Source organism: Festucalex cinctus, chromosome 8, assembly GCF_051991245.1.
Source record: "Festucalex cinctus isolate MCC-2025b chromosome 8, RoL_Fcin_1.0, whole genome shotgun sequence".
NCBI lineage: Eukaryota > Metazoa > Chordata > Actinopteri > Syngnathiformes > Syngnathidae > Festucalex > Festucalex cinctus.
The window spans coordinates 2,473,947-2,491,498 of NC_135418.1; positions in this window are offsets into that span (position 1 = coordinate 2,473,947).

Below are 17,552 nucleotides of genomic sequence, written 5' to 3' on the forward strand. Positions count from 1 at the left end.
GTACATGCTCCAAAAAATCCCAAACTTGACATGTATGTTTATAGTCAAAGCCTGAAGGTATCTCTATGACAAAATTCAGTTATATATGCAGCGCCACCTAGCCCTTCAGGCGTGAAAAAAAAATACCCCACATACGGTATTTTGTACAAAAAATGTCAACTCATTCTAAGTGTGATAACTCCCATGTTCAAGCTCCAAAAAATCTCAAACTTGTCAGGCAACGTAATAGTCACGGCCTGAAAGCATCTATATGATAAAATTCAGTTATACATATAGCGCCACCTAGTGGTAACAATAAATGTCATACTTTACGTTTTTAGCTACTGTGCCGAGCTCGTTGAAGGGATCCAGTTGAAAATTGGTCAGAAAAGCCTTAAGATGTTGATCATGCCCCACACCGAATATTGTAACTTTTCGCCAAAGGGCGTGGCCGCTACGGTGACGCAAAGTCCGAAAATTTTTCGTGACAATAAAAGCTGCATGAACTTGACCAAGATGATCCTATCTTCTCAAAATTTCACACATTTGATGAGAGTCTAGCCCTTAAGACATCTACGAACTTATATTTCATCTTACTGATAGCGCCACCTAGTGGCAATTTTTTTTCTTACGAATTTTCTTGTACATTTTTCTCCAAACACGTTAACTGGACCAACCTCATATTTGCTCAGATGAGGGTTTCGGCCTTCATGATGTCACAACACGAAGTTTGTGAGTTTTCGCGAATCGCTGTGGGCGTGGCTAAGCACTGTTCGCCAAGAAAACAACGCCAGTTTTGAGGGTCTAAACATGCGCAGAAACTCATGAAACTTGGCACACACATCTGGCCTGGTAAAATGAACAATATTTTATTGTTGATTGTACTATTTTTACAAAAATGACTCAATAGCGCCCCCTAGAAATTTTTAACGAAGCAGCCCCGATTCTACGTTTAAGCAAGATCTACGAAAATTTTTACGTGTATGAGGGAGCCAAAGACCTACAAAAAAGTCTCTTGGACCCATATGCTAAAATGAACAGGAAGTGAGGTACGAATTTTTGAATGTCCCATTTTTGACGATTTTTGCACATTTTCAGGGGGCATACTTTTGCCCACTTCTCCTACACATTTCATCCGACTGACTTTAGACTTGACCTGGACCATGTCAAGACCTGAGCCAACTACAGGCAGAAAAATCTTGACTTTTGGAAATACTATATGATGAGGGCGGGGCATCAAATTTTGTGTTTCGCACTGAAAAAGGATATGCTTAATAACTCCCCGGTACATGCTCCAAAAAATCCCAAACTTGACATGTATGTTTATAGTCAAAGCCTGAAGGTATCTCTATGACAAAATTCAGTTATATATGCAGCGCCACCTAGCCCTTCAGGCGTGAAAAAAAAATACCCCACATACGGTATTTTGTACAAAAAATGTCAACTCATTCTAAGTGTGATAACTCCCATGTTCAAGCTCCAAAAAATCTCAAACTTCTCAGGCAACGTAATAGTCACGGCCTGAAAGCATCTATATGATAAAATTCAGTTATACATATAGCGCCACCTAGTGGTAACAATAAATGTCATACTTTACGTTTTTAGCTACTGTGCCGAGCTCGTTGAAGGGATCCAGTTGAAAATTGGTCAGAAAAGCCTTAAGATGTTGATCATGCCCCACACCGAATATTGTAACTTTTCGCCAAAGGGCGTGGCCGCTACGGTGACGCAAAGTCCGAAAATTTTTCGTGACAATAAAAGCTGCATGAACTTGACCAAGATGATCCTATCTTCTCAAAATTTCACACATTTGATGAGAGTCCAGCCCTTAAGACATCTACGAACTTATATTTCATCTTACTGATAGCGCCACCTAGTGGCAATTTTTTTTCTTACGAATTTTCTTGTACATTTTTCTCCAAACACGTTAACTGGACCAACCTCATATTTGCTCAGATGAGGGTTTCGGCCTTCATGATGTCACAACACGAAGTTTGTGAGTTTTCGCGAATCGCTGTGGGCGTGGCTAAGCACTGTTCGCCAAGAAAACAACGCCAGTTTTGAGGGTCTAAACATGCGCAGAAACTCATGAAACTTGGCACACACATCTGGCCTGGTAAAATGAACAATATTTTATTGTTGATTGTACTATTTTTACAAAAATGACTCAATAGCGCCCCCTAGAAATTTTTAACGAAGCAGCCCCGATTCTACGTTTAAGCAAGATCTACGAAAATTTTTACGTGTATGAGGGAGCCAAAGACCTACAAAAAAGTCTCTTGGACCCATATGCTAAAATGAACAGGAAGTGAGGTACGAATTTTTGAATGTCCCATTTTTGACGATTTTTGCACATTTTCAGGGGGCATACTTTTGCCCACTTCTCCTACATGTTTTATCCGACTGACTTATGACTTGACCTGGACCATGCCAAGACCTGAGCCAACAACAGACGGAAAAATCTTGACTTTTGGAAATACTATATGATGAGCGCGGGGCATCAAAATTTGTGTTTCGCACTGAAAAAGGATATGCTTAATAACTCCCCGATACATGCTCCAAAAAATCCCAAACTTGACATGTATGTTTATCGTCAAGGCCTGAAGGTATCTCTATGACAACATTCAGTTATATATGCAGCGCCACCTCGCCCTTGAGGCAAAACAAAAAAATACCCCACATACGGTATTTTGTACAAAAAATGTAAACTCATTCTAAGTGTGATAACTAAGTCATTTATGAATATTCTTTTACTTTCCACCACTCAAAATGTTCACTGGCATTAGACTTATCCAAACATGTACTTTTTTATTTATTTTTGATAGCCTCTAATGGACATTAAAAGCAATATCGTGAATGAAGGATATGCTTAATAACTCCACGGTACATGCTCCAAAAAAATCCCACACTTGACATGTATGTTTAGAGTCAAGGCTTGAAGGTATCCCTATGACAACATTCCATTATATATACAGCGCCACCTAGCCCTAGAGGCATAAAAAAAAAATACACCAACTTAACGGTATTTTTACAAAAAAAAAAAAATCCACATGTCAAGGTTTATCATGCCATTTTCAAAGAAATTCTGCTTCCAATGTGCCGTACCTAAACTTGCCAGTACCCCAACGTGCCAGTACCCCAACGTGCAAGTACCCCAACGTGCAAGTACCCCAACGTGGCCCGGGCTGCGAGGGCCCTTTATAGCTGCTCGCAGCTCTAGTTAGGGCCCGAGCAGCGACCGCTGCGAGGTCCCTATTGTTTTTGTAAAAATTATTATTATTATTATTATTATTAGGGCCCGAGCAGCGACCGCTGCGAGGTCCCTATTGTTTTTGTAAAAATTATTATTATTATTATTATTATTATTTTTATTATTATTATTATTATTAGGGCCCGAGCAGCGACCGCTGCGAGGTCCCTATTGTTTTTGTAAAAATTATTATTATTATTATTATTATTATTATTATTATTATTATTATTATTATTCTTCTTCTTCTTTATTCTCCGCAAACGATCCCGATTTTGGGTACCTAAACATTCACGAAAACTCACCGAACTTTGCACACTCCTCAGGCCCGGCGAAAAATTTGATATTATGAAGTCGTCATAACAAAGCGACTCTATAGCGCCCCCTAGCGTAGAAAAATAAAAACCAAGCCCGGCACGTTTGAGCTAGAGCAACGAAAATTGGCAGGCACGTGTAGCACCCCGAGCTGCACAAAAAAGTCTATTGGGACCATGTAGCTAAAATGTACAGGAAATGAGCTATGAATTTTTTAATGTCCAATTTTGGCCTATTTTGGCGCATTCACTGTGGTCATGCTTTTTCCCCCTCTGCAAACATTTTTCATCCAATTAACTTCAAACTTGGCATTTATCATCTCAAGACGTGAGAGAACAACTGGGCAAAAAGTCTTGCCTTTTCGAAATACTATATGATGGGGGCGGGGCATCAAATATTGCCTTTAAAATTTCATTTGTCCAGAAAGAGCAAATGGTTAATAACTCCCATGTTCAAGCTCCAAAAAATCTCAAACTTCTCAGGCAATGTAATAGTCACGGCCTGAAAACATCTATATGATAAAATTCAGTTATACATATAGCGCCACCTAGTGGTAACAATAAATGTCATACTTTACGTTTTTAGCTACTGCGCTGAGCTCGTTGAAGGGGTCCAGTTGAAAATTGGTCAGAAAAGCCTTAAGATGTTGATCATGCCCCACACCGAATATTGTAACTTTTCGCCAAAGGGCGTGGCCGCTACGGTGCCGCAAAGTCTAAAGATTTTTCGTGACAATAAAAGCTGCATTAACTTGACCGAGATGATCCTATCTTCTCAAAATTTCACACATTTGATGAGAGTCCAGCCCTAAAGACATCTATGAAGTTATATTTCATCCTACTGATAGCGCCACCTAGTGGCAATTTTTTTTCTTACGAATTTTCTTCTACGTTTTTCTCCAAACACGTTAACTGGACCTACCTCATATTTGCTCAGATGAGGGATTCGGCCTTCATGATGTCACAACACGAAGTTTGTGAGTTTTCGCGAATCGCTGTGGGCGTGGCTAAGCACTGTTCGCCAAGAAAACAACGCCAGTTTTGAGGGTCTAAACATGCGCAGAAACTCATGAAACTTGGCACATACATCTGGCCTGGTAAAATGAACAATATTTTATTGTTGATTGTGCTATTTTTACAAAAATGACTCAATAGCGCCCCCTAGGAATTTTTAATGAAGCAGCCCCGGTTGTACGTTCAAGCAAGATCTACGAAAATTTTTAGGTGTATGAGGGAGCCCAAGACCTACAAAAAAGTCTCTTGGACCCATATGCTAAAATGAACAGGAAGTGAGCTACGAATTTTTGAATGTCCCATTTTTGACGATTTTTGCACATTCACAGGGGGCAGACTTTTGCCCACTTCTCCTACACGTTTCATCTGACTGAGTTAAGACTTGACCTGGACCATGTCAAGACCTGAGCCAACGACAGGGGGAAAAATTTTGACTTTTCGAAATACTATATGATGAAGGCGGGGCATCAAAATTTGTGTTTCGCACTGAAAAAGGATATGCTTAATAACTCCCCGGTACATGCTCCAAAAAATCCCAAACTTGACATGTATGTTTATCGTCAAGGCCTGAAGCTATCTCTATGACAACATTCAGTTATATATGCAGCGCCACCTAGCCCTTGAGGCTTATAAAAAAAATACCCCACATACGGTATTTTGTACAAAAAATGTAAACTCATTCTAAGTGTGATAACTAAGTCATTTATGAATATTCTTTTAGTTTCCACCACTCAAAATGTTCACTGGCATCAGACTTATCCAAACATATATATATTTTTATTTATTTTTGATAGCCTCTATGGATATTAAAAGCAATACCGTGAATGAAGGATATGCTTAATAACTCCACGGTACATGCTCCAAAAAAAATCCCACACTTGACATGTATGCTTATAATCAAGGCCTGAAGGTATCTCTATGACAACATTCAGTTATAAATACAGCGCCACCTAGCCCTTGAGGCTTATATAAAAAATAAAATAAAATACCCCACATACGGTATTTTGTACAAAAAATGTACACTCATTCTAAGTGTGATAACTAAGTCATTTATGAATATTCTTATAGTTTCCACCACTCAAATTGTTCACTGGCTTCACACCGATCCAAACGTATGTACGTTTCCATTTTGTTTTATTCATTTTTGATTGCCCCTTTGGACAATAAAAGTAACATTGTGCAATGAGTACAACGAGCGATGATGTCTATATACACTTTTACAAAAAATACCAATCAGGGCAACTCATTGCCTAAAAATAAATAAGGACGCTGATTTTTGCAGGTCTTAACAATCACCAAAACCCGTTGAGCTTGACACACACTGGCAAAAAAAAATTCTACATGTAAACGTTTATTATGCCATTTTCAAAGAAATTTTGCTTCCAATATGCCAGTACCCCAACGTGCCAGTACCCTAACGTGCAAGTACCCCAACGTGCAAGGACCCCAACGCGGCCCGGGCTGCGAGGGCCCTTTATAGCTGCTCGCAGCTCTAGTTATTATTATTCTTCTTCTTTATTCTCCGCAAACGATCGCGATTTTGGGTACCTAAACATTCACGAAAACTCACCGAACTTTGCACACTCCTCAGGCCCGGCGAAAAATTTGATATTATTAAGTCGTCATAACAGTGCGACTCGATAGCGCCCCCTAGCGTAGAAAAATAAAAACCAAGCCCGGCACGTTTGAGCTAGAGCAACAAAAATTGGCAGGCACGTGTAGCACCCCGAGACGCACAAAAAAGTCTATTGGGACCATGTAGCTAAAATGTACAGGAAGTGAGCTATGAATTTTTTTATGTCCAATTTTGGCCTATTTTGGCACATTCACTGTGGTCATGCTTTTTCCCCCTTTGCAAACATTTTTCATCCAATTGACTTCAAACTTGGCATTTATCATCTCAAGACCTGAGAGAACAACTGGGCAAAACATCTTGCCTTTTTGAAATACTATATGACGGGGGCGGGGCATCAAATATTGCCTTTAAAATTTCATTTGTCCAGAAAGAGCAAATGCTTAATAACTCCCATGTTCAAGCTCCAAAAAATCTCAAACTTCTCAGGCAACGTAATAGTCACGGCCTGAAAACATCTATATGATAAAATTCAGTTATACATATAGCGCCACCTAGTGGTTACAATAAATGTCATACTTTACGTTTTTAGCTACTGTGCTGAGCTTGTTGAAGGGATCCATTTGAAAATTAGTCAGAAAAGCCATAAGATGTTGATCATGCCCCACACCGAATATTGTAACTTTTCACCAAAGGGCGTGGCCGCTACGGTGACGCAAAGTCTGAAGATTTTTCGTGAAAATAAAAGCTGCATTAACTTGACCGAGATGATCCTATCTTCTCAAAATTTCACACATTTGATGAGAGTCCAGCCCTAAAGACATCTACTGACTTATATTTCATCTAACTGATAGCGCCACCTAGTGGCAATTTTTTTTCTTACGAATTTTCTTCTACGTTTTTCTCCAAACACGTTAACTGGACCTACCTCATATTTGCTCAGATGAGGGTTTCGGCCTTCATGATGTCACAACACGAAGTTTGTGAGTTTTCGCGAATTGCTGTGGGTGTGGCTAAGCGCTGTTCGCCAAGAAAACAACGCCAGTTTTGAGGGTCTAAACATGCACAGAAACTCATGAAACTTGGCACACACATCTGGCCTGGTAAAATGAGCAATATTTTATTGTTGATTGTGCTATTTTTACAAAAATGACTCAATAGCGCCCCCGAGAAGTATTTAACGAAGCAGCCCCGGTTGTACGTTTAAGCAAGAACGACGAATATTTTTAGGTGTATGAGGGAGCCCAAGACCTACAAAAAAGTCTCTTGGACCCATATGCTAAAATGAACAGGAAGTGAGCTACGAATTTTTGAATGTCCCATTTTTGACGATTTTTGCACATTCACAGGGGGCAGACTTTTGCCCACTTCTCCTACACGTTTCATCCGACTGAGTTAAGACTTGGCCTGGACCATGTCAAGACCTGAGCCAACGACAGGGGGAAAAATTTTGACTTTTCGAAATACTATATGATGAGGGCGGGGCATCAAAATTTGTGTTTCACAATGAAAAAGGATATGCTTGATAACTCCCCGGTACATGCTCCAAAAAATCCCAAACTTGACATGTATGTTTATCGTCAAGGCCTGAAGTTATCTCTATGACAACATTCAGTTATATATGCAGCGCCACCTCGCCCTTGAGGCATGAAAAAAAAATACCCCACATACGGTATTTTGTACAAAAAATGTAAACTCATTCTAAGTGTGATAACGAAGTCATTTATGAATATTCTTTTAGTTTCCACCACTCAAAATGTTCACTGGCATCAGACTTATCCAAACATATATATATTTTTATTTATTTTTGATAGCCTCTATGGACATTAAAAGCAATATCGTGAATGAAGGATATGCTTAATAACTCCACGGTACATGCTCCAAAAAAAATCCCACACTTGACATGTATGCTTATAATCAAGGCCTGAAGGTATCTCTATGACAACATTCAGTTATAAATACAGCGCCACCTAGCCCTTGAGGCTTATATATAAAAAAATAAAAATACCCCACATACGGTATTTTGTACAAAAAATGTACACTCATTCTAAGTGTGATAACTAAGTCATTTATGAATATTATTTTAGTTTCCACCACTCAAATTGTTCACTGGCTTCACACCGATCCAAACGTATGTACGTTTCCATTTTGTTTTATTCATTTTTGATTTCTCCTTTGGACAATAAAAGTAACATTGTGCAATGAGTACAACGAGCGATGATGTATAGATACACTTTTACAAAAAATACCAATCAGGGCAACTCATTGCCTAAAAATAAATAAGGACGCTGATTTTTGCAGGTCTTAACAATCACAAAAACCCGTTGAGCTTGACACACACTGGCAAAAAAAATATTCTACATGTAAACGTTTATTATGCCATTTTCAAAGAAATTTTGCTTCCAATATGCCAGTACCCCAACGTGCCAGTACCCTAACGTGCAAGTACCCCAACGTGCAAGGACCCCAACGTGGCCCGGGCTGCGAGGGCCCTTTATAGCTGCTCGCAGCTCTAGTTATTATTATTATTCTTCTTCTTCATCTTTATTCTCCGCAAACGATCGCGATTTTGGGTACCTAAACATTCACGAAAACTCACCGAACTTTGCACACTCCTCAGGCCCGGCTAAAAATTTGATATTATTAAGTCGTCATAACAATGCGACTCGATAGCGCCCCCTAGCGTAGAAAAATAAAAACCAAGCCCGGCACGTTTGAGCTAGAGCAACAAAAATTGGCAGGCACGTGTAGCACCCCGAGACGCACAAAAAAGTCTATTGGGACCATGTAGTTAAAATGTACAGGAAGTGAGCTATGAATTTTTTAATGTCCAATTTTGGCCTATTTTGGCACATTCACTGTGGTCATGCTTTTTCCCCCTTTGCAAACATTTTTCATCCAATTGACTTCAAACTTGGCATTTATCATCTCAAGACCTGAGAGAACAACTGGGCAAAACATCTTGCCTTTTTGAAATACTATATGACGGGGGCGGGGCATCAAATATTGCCTTTAAAATTTCATTTGTCCAGAAAGAGCAAATGCTTAATAACTCCCATGTTCAAGCTCCAAAAAATCTCAAACTTCTCAGGCAACATAATAGTCACGGCCTGAAAACATCTATATGATAAAATTCAGTTATACATATAGCGCCACCTAGTGGTTACAATAAATGTCATACTTTACGTTTTTAGCTACTGTGCTGAGCTTGTAGAAGGGATCCATTTGAAAATTGGTCAGAAAAGCCTTAAGATGTTGATCATGCCCCACACCGAATATTGTAACTTTGCGCCAAAGGGCGTGGCCGCTACGGTGACGCAAAGTCTGAAGATTTTTCGTGAAAATAAAAGCTGCATTAACTTGACCGAGATGATCCTATCTTCTCAAAATTTCACACATTTGATGAGAGTCCAGCCCTAAAGACATCTACTGACTTATATTTCATCTAACTGATAGCGCCACCTAGTGGCAATTTTTTTTCTTACGAATTTTCTTCTACGTTTTTCTCCAAACACGTTAACTGGACCTACCTCATATTTGCTCAGATGAGGGTTTCGGCCTTCATGATGTCACAACACGAAGTTTGTGAGTTTTCGCGAATTGCTGTGGGTGTGGCTAAGCGCTGTTCGCCAAGAAAACAACGCCAGTTTTGAGGGTCTAAACATGCACAGAAACTCATGAAACTTGGCACACACATCTGGCCTGGTAAAATGAGCAATATTTTATTGTTGATTGTGCTATTTTTACAAAAATGACTCAATAGCGCCCCCTCGAAATTTTTAACGAAGCAGCCCCGGTTGTACGTTTAAGCAAGAACGACGAATATTTTTAGGTGTATGAGGGAGCCCAAGACCTACAAAAAAGTCTCTTGTACCCATATGCTAAAATGAACAGGAAGTGAGCTACGCATTTTTGAATGTCCCATTTTTGACGATTTTTGCACATTCACAGGGGGCAGACTTTTGCCCACTTCTCCTACACGTTTCATCCGACTGAGTTAAGACTTGGCCTGGACCATGTCAAGACCTGAGCCAACGACAAGGGGAAAAATTTTGACTTTTCGAAATACTATATGATGAGGGCGGGGCATCAAAATTTGTGTTTGGCAATGAAAAAGGATATGCTTGATAACTCCCCGGTACATGCTCCAAAAAATCCCAAACTTGACATGTATGTTTATCGTCAAGGCCTGAAGTTATCTCTATGACAACATTCAGTTATATATGCAGCGCCACCTAGCCCTTGAGGCATGAAAAAAAAATACCCCACATACGGTATTTTGTACAAAAAATGTAAACTCATTCTAAGTGTGATAACGAAGTCATTTATGAATATTCTTTTAGTTTCCACCACTCAAAATGTTCACTGGCATCAGACTTATCCAAACATATATATATTTTTATTTATTTTTGATAGCCTCTATGGACATTAAAAGCAATATCGTGAATGAAGGATATGCTTAATAACTCCACGGTACATGCTCCAAAAAAAATCCCACACTTGACATGTATGCTTATAATCAAGGCCTGAAGGTATCTCTATGACAACATTCAGTTATAAATACAGCGCCACCTAGCCCTTGAGGCTTATATAAAAAAAAATAAAAATACCCCACATACGGTATTTTGTACAAAAAATGTACACTCATTCTAAGTGTGATAACTAAGTCATTTATGAATATTCTTTTAGTTTCCACCACTCAAATTGTTCACTGGCTTCACACCGATCCAAACGTATGTACGTTTACATTTTGTTTTATTCATTTTTGATTGCCCCTTTGGACAATAAAAGTAACATTGTGCAATGAGTACAACGAGCGATGATGTGTATATACACTTTTACAAAAAAATACCAATCAGGGCAACTCATTGCCTAAAAATAAAAAAGGACGCTGATTTTTGCAGGTCTTAACAATCACCAAAACCCGTTGAGCTTGACACACACACTGGCAAAAAAATATTCTACATGTAAACGTTTATTATGCCATTTTCAAAGAAATTTTGCTTCCAATATGCCAGTACCCCAACGTGCCAGTACCCCAACGTGCAAGTACCCCAACGTGCAAGGACCCCAACGTGGCCCGGGCTGCGAGGGCCCTTTATAGCTGCTCGCAGCTCTAGTTAGGGCCCGAGCAGCGGCGGCGGCGGTGCCGCTGCGAGGCCCTATTGTTTTTGTAGGAATTCTTCTTATTATTATTATTATTATTATTATTATTATTATTATTCTCCGCAAACAATCGCATTTTTGAGACGCTAAACGTGAACGAAAACTCACCAAACTTTACACGCACATCAGGCCTGGCGAAAAATTTGATATTTTAAAGTCGCCATACATGATAACAGAAAAATGGCTCCATAGCGCCACCTACATAGGTTAAACGGATCCCTGTCCCGCTACGATTGTCCTATGGCGACGAAAATTGTGTGGCACCCGTAGCACATCCAGATGAACAAAAACCTCTTTGATGTGTGTACCCTAAAATAGACAGAAAGTGAGGTATGATCATCTGAATGTCCAATTTTGGCCCAGTTTTGCACATTTACAGGGGTCATACTTTTGCCCGCTTCTCCTACACGGTTAACCCGATTGACTTCAAACTTGGGATGGACCATCTCAACACCTGGGACAACATCATTGTAAAAAATCTAAAGTTTTTGATATACTATATGATGGCGGCGACGCATCAAATTTAGAGTTTAAAAATTCTTACTTCACGAAGCATTGCCGGTTGTACGTTTAATCTGGAGCTATGAAAATTGGTACACATATGTAACAGGCTATGACCTACAAAAAACTCTTTTTGAACCATATGCTAAACCTCACAGGAAGTCCACCATTTTGATTTATTTTGGAACGTGTTGCCATTTTTTTGGCCATTTCATTGGGGTCTTATTTTAACGAACTCCTCCTACAGTGTTTATCCGATCATCTTCAAACTTGGTGTGATTCATCTTAAGATGTTGAAGATGAAAAGTTATTGAAAGCTTTGTATTTCGTCGCACGCTGTTGTCATGGCATGCACTGTTTGCAAAGGAAAAAAAATATCCTTAAAGAAGCATTCCCATTTGTACGAAGCAGCGAGAGCTACGAAAATTTGTTGACATATGTAACAGCCCAAGATGTACAAAAAAGTCTCTTGGTGCCCTGTGCTAAACCCAACAGGAAGTCCCCCAGGGGCCGGGCATCACATTTTGAGCTAAAAAACTCCTCTTTAACAAAGCATACCCGGCTGTATGTTTCACCTAGAGTTACCAAAATTTGTAGAGGTATATAACAGCCCTCGAGGTACAAAAAACTCTTTTTGAACCATATGCTAAACCTCACAGGAAGTCCACCATTTTGATTTACTTTGGAATGTGTTGCCATTTTTTGGGCCATTTCATAGGGGTCATATTTTAACGAACTCCTCCTACAGAGTTTATCCGATCATCTTCAAACTTGGTGTGACTCATCTTAAGATGTTGAGGATGAAAAGTTATTGAAAGCTCTTTATTTCGTCGCACGCTGTTGTCGTGGCATGCACTTTTTGCAAAGGAAAAAAATCCTTCTTAATGAAGCATTCCCAGTTGTACGAAGTAGCTAGAGCTACAAAAATTTGTAGACATATGTAACAGCCCACAATGTACAAAAAAGTCTCTTGGTGCCATGTGCTAAACCCAACAGGAAGTCCCCCAGGGGCCGGGCATCACATTTTGAGCTAGAAAACTCCTCTTTAACGAAGCATTCCCGGTTGTACGTTTCACCTAGCGCGATGATAATTTGCAGGCATACATAAGAGCCCACGATGTACAAAAAAGTCTCTTGGAACCATGTGCTAAACAAAACAGGAAGTCTGCCATTTTGATTTACGTTGGGATTTGTTGCCATTTTTTGTGGCCTTTTTCAGGGGTCATATTTTAACGAACTCCTCGTACAAAGTTCATCCGACCGTCTTCAAACTTGGTGTGTTTCATCTTAAGATGTTTAAGATGCAAAGTTATCGAAAGTTTTTTATTTTGTCGCACGCTGCTGCTATAGCGATGCATTGTTTGCCAAGTAAAGTGCTGCTTTGTTTTTTTATCTATACATGTGTGAAAACTCATGAAACTTTGCAAACACATCAGACTTGTCATGAACATGAATTTTTAGAGATTTATTGTGCAATTTGCAATAAATAGCGCCCTCTAGACATTTTTATGAAGTATTTCCGATTGTATGATTCTGCTAGATTTGTGAAAATTAGGACAGACCCCTATAAGCCTAATACCTACAAAAAAGTATTATGTAGACATTTGCCAAACCAAAGAGGAAGTCCGCTATTTTGATTTTATTTTGGGAATTATACATCATTTTTGGCCTCTTTCATTAAACTTTGCACAGACAAGGCATGGAAAAAACTAACATTTTAAATGGTCCTTGTTCCGTGTAACAGTACCCCAACGTGCCAGTACCCTGACGTGCAAGTAACCCAACGTTGTGCTCAATAGCGCCCTTTATGCATTTTTATGGAGCATTTCCAATTGTATGATTCAAGCGATACACAACTAAAGATGACTTGACCTAGATTTGTGAAAACTGGGAGGCATACCTATTAGCTTAAGACCTACAAAAAGTATTCTGTAGCCGTATGCTAAACCTAAAAGGAAGTCCGCCATTTTGAATTCATTTTGGGAATTGCACACCATCTTTGGCCTTTTGCACTCACAAAGCTTGTCAAAAACATTTTAGATGGTCCTTGTCCGATTTGACAGTACCCCAACGTGCCAGTACCCCGACGTGCAAGTACCCCAACGTGGCCCGGGTTGCGAGGGCCCTTTATAGCTGCTCGCAGCTCTAGTTATTATTATTCTTCTTTATTCTCCGCAAACGATCGCGATTTTGGGTACCTAAATATTCACGAAAACTCACCGAACTTTGCACACTCCTCAGGTCCGGCGAAAAATTTGATATTATGAAGTCGTTATAACAACGCGACTCTATAGCGCCCCCTAGAGTAGAAAAATAAAAACCAAGCCCGGCACGTTTGAGCTAGAGCAACGAAAATTGGCAGGCACGTGTAGCACCCCGAGACACACAAAAAAGTCTATTGGGACCATGTAGCTAAAATGTACAGGAAGTGAGCTATGAATTTTTTAATGTCCAATTTTGGCCTATTTTGGCACATTAACTGTGGTCATGCTTTTTCCCCCTATGCAAACATTTTTCATCCCATTGACTTCAAACTTGGCATTTATCATCTCAAGACCTAAGAGAACAACTAGGCAAAAAATCTTGCCTTTTCGAAATACTATATGACGGGGGCGGGGCATCAAATATTGCCTTTAAAATTTCATTTGTCCAGAAAGAGCAAATGCTTAATAACTCCCATGTTCAAGCTCCAAAAAATCTCAAACTTCTCAGGCAACATAATAGTCACGGCCTGAAAACATCTATATGATAAAATTCAGTTATACATATAGCGCCACCTAGTGGTTACAATAAATGTCATACTTTACGTTTTTAGCTACTGTGCTGAGCTCGTTGAAGGGATCCAGTTGAAAATTGGTCGGAAAAGCCTTAAGATATTGATGATGCCCCACACCGAATATTGTAACTTTTCGCCAAAGGGCGTGGCCGCTACGGTGACGCAAAATCTGAAGATTTTTCGTGACAATAAAAGCTGCATTAACTTGACCGAGATGATCCTATCTTCTCAAAATTTCACACATTTGATGAGAGTCCAGCCCTAAAGACATCTACGAACTTATATTTCATCTTACTGATAGCGCCACCTAGTGGCAATTTTTTTTCTTACGAATTTTCTTCTACATTTTTCTCCAAACACGTAAACTGGACCTACCTCATATTTGCTCAGATGAGGGTTTCGGCCTTCATGATGTCACAACACGAAGTTTGTGAGTTTTCGCAAATTGCTGTGGGCGTGGCTAAGCTCTGTTCGCCAAGAAAACAACGCCAGTTTTGAGGGTCTAAACATGCACAGAAACTCCTGAAACTTGGCACACACATCTGGCCTGGTAAAATGAGCAATATTTTATTGTTGATTGTGCTATTTTTACAAAAATGACTCAATAGCGCCCCCTAGAAATTTTTAACGAAGCAGCCCCGGTTGTACGTTTAAGCAAGAACGACGAATATTTTTAGGTGTATGAGGGAGCTCAAGACCTACAAAAAAGTCTCTTGTACCCATATGCTAAAATGAACAGGAAGTGAGCTACGAATTTTTGAATGTCCCATTTTTGACGATTTTTGCACATTCACAGGGGGCAGACTTTTGCCCACTTCTCCTACACGTTTCATCCGACTGAGTTAAGACTTGGCCTGGACCATGTCAAGACCTGAGCCAACGACAGGGGGAAAAATTTTGACTTTTCGAAATACTATACGATGAGGGCGGGGCATCAAAATTTGTGTTTCGCAATGAAAAAGGATATGCTTGATAACTCCCCGGTACATGCTCCAAAAAATCCCAAACTTGACATGTATGTTTATCGCCAAGGCCTGAAGGTATCTCTATGACAACATTCAGTTATATATGCAGCGCCACCTAGCCCTTGAGGAATAAAAAAAAAATACCCCACATACGGTATTTTGTACAAAAAATGTAAACTCATTCTAAGTGTGATAACTAAGTCATTTATGAATATTCTTTTAGTTTCCACCACTCAAAATGTTCACTGGCATCAGACTTATCCAAACATATATATATTTTTATTTATTTTTGACAGCCTCAATGGACTTTAAAAGCAATATCGTGAATGAAGGATATGCTTAATAACTCCACGGTACATGCTCAAAAAAAAAATCGCACACTTGACATGTATGCTTATAATCAAGGCCTGAAGGTATCTGTATGACAACATTCAGTTATAAATACAGCGCCACCTAGCCCTTGAGGCTTATATAAAAAAAAAAAAAAAAAACCCACATACGGTATTTTGTACAAAAAATGTACACTCATTCTAAGTTTGATAACTAAGTCATTTATGAATATTCTTTTAGTTTCCACCACTCAAATTGTTCACTGGCTTCACACCGATCCAAACGTATGTACGTTTCCATTTTGTTTTAGTCATTTTTGATTGCTCCTTTGGACAATAAAAGTAACATTGTGCAATGAGTACAACGAGCGATGATGTGAAAATACACTTTTACAAAAAATACCAATCAGGGCAACTCATTGCCTAAAAATAAAAAAGGACGCTGATTTTTGCAGGTCTTAACAATCACCAAAACCCGTTGAGCTTGACAGACACTGGCAAAAAAAATATTCTACATGTAAACGTTTATTATGCCATTTTCAAAGAAATTTTGCTTCCAATATGCCAGTACCCCAACGTGCAAGTACCCCAACGTGCAAGGACCCCAACGTGGCCCGGGCTGCGAGGGCCCTTTATAGCTGCTCGCAGCTCTAGTTAGGGCCCGAGCAGCGGCGGCAGCGGTGCCGCTGCGAGGCCCTATTGTTTTTGTAGGAATTCTTCTTCTTATTATTATTCTGATTATTATTCTTCTCCGCAAACAATCGCATTATTGAGACGCTAAACGTGAACGAAAACTCACCAAACTTTACACGCACATCAGGCCTGGCGAAAAATTTGATATTTTAAAGTCACCATACATGATAACAGAAAAATGGCTCCATAGCGCCACCTACATAGGTTAAACGGATCCCTGTCCCGCTACGATTGTCCTATGGCGACGAAAATTGTGTGGCACCCGTAGCACATCCAGATGAACAAAAACCTCTTTGATGTGTGTACCCTAAAATAGACAGAAAGTGAGGTATGATCATCTGAATGTCCAATTTTGGCCCAGTTTTGCACATTTACAGGGGTCATACTTTTGCCCGCTTCTCCTGCACGGTTAACCCGATTGACTTCAAACTTGGGATGGACCATCTCAACACCTGGGACAACATCATTGTAAAAAATCTAAAGTTTTTGATATACTATATGACGGCGGCGGTGCATCAAATTTAGAGTTTAAAAATTCTTACTTCATGAAGCATTGCCGGTTGTACGTTTAATCTAGAGCTACGAAAATTGGTACACATATGTAACAGGCTATGACCTACAAAAAACTCTTTTTGAACCATATGCTAAACCTAACAGGAAGTCCACCATTTTGATTTATTTTGGAACGTGTTGCCATTTTTTTGGCCATTTCATTGGGGTCTTATTTTAACGAACTCCTCCTACAGTGTTTATCCGATCATCTTCAAACTTGGTGTGATTCATCTTAAGATGTTGAAGATGAAAAGTTATTGAAAGCTTTGTATTTTGTCGGACGCTGTTGTCATGGCATGCACTGTTTTTAAAGGAAAAAAAATATCCTTAAAGAAGCATTGCCAGTTGTACGAAGCAGCTAGAGCTACGAAAATTTGTAGACATATGTAACAGCCCAAGATGTACAAAAAAGTCTCTTGGTGGCCTGTGCTAAACCCAACAGG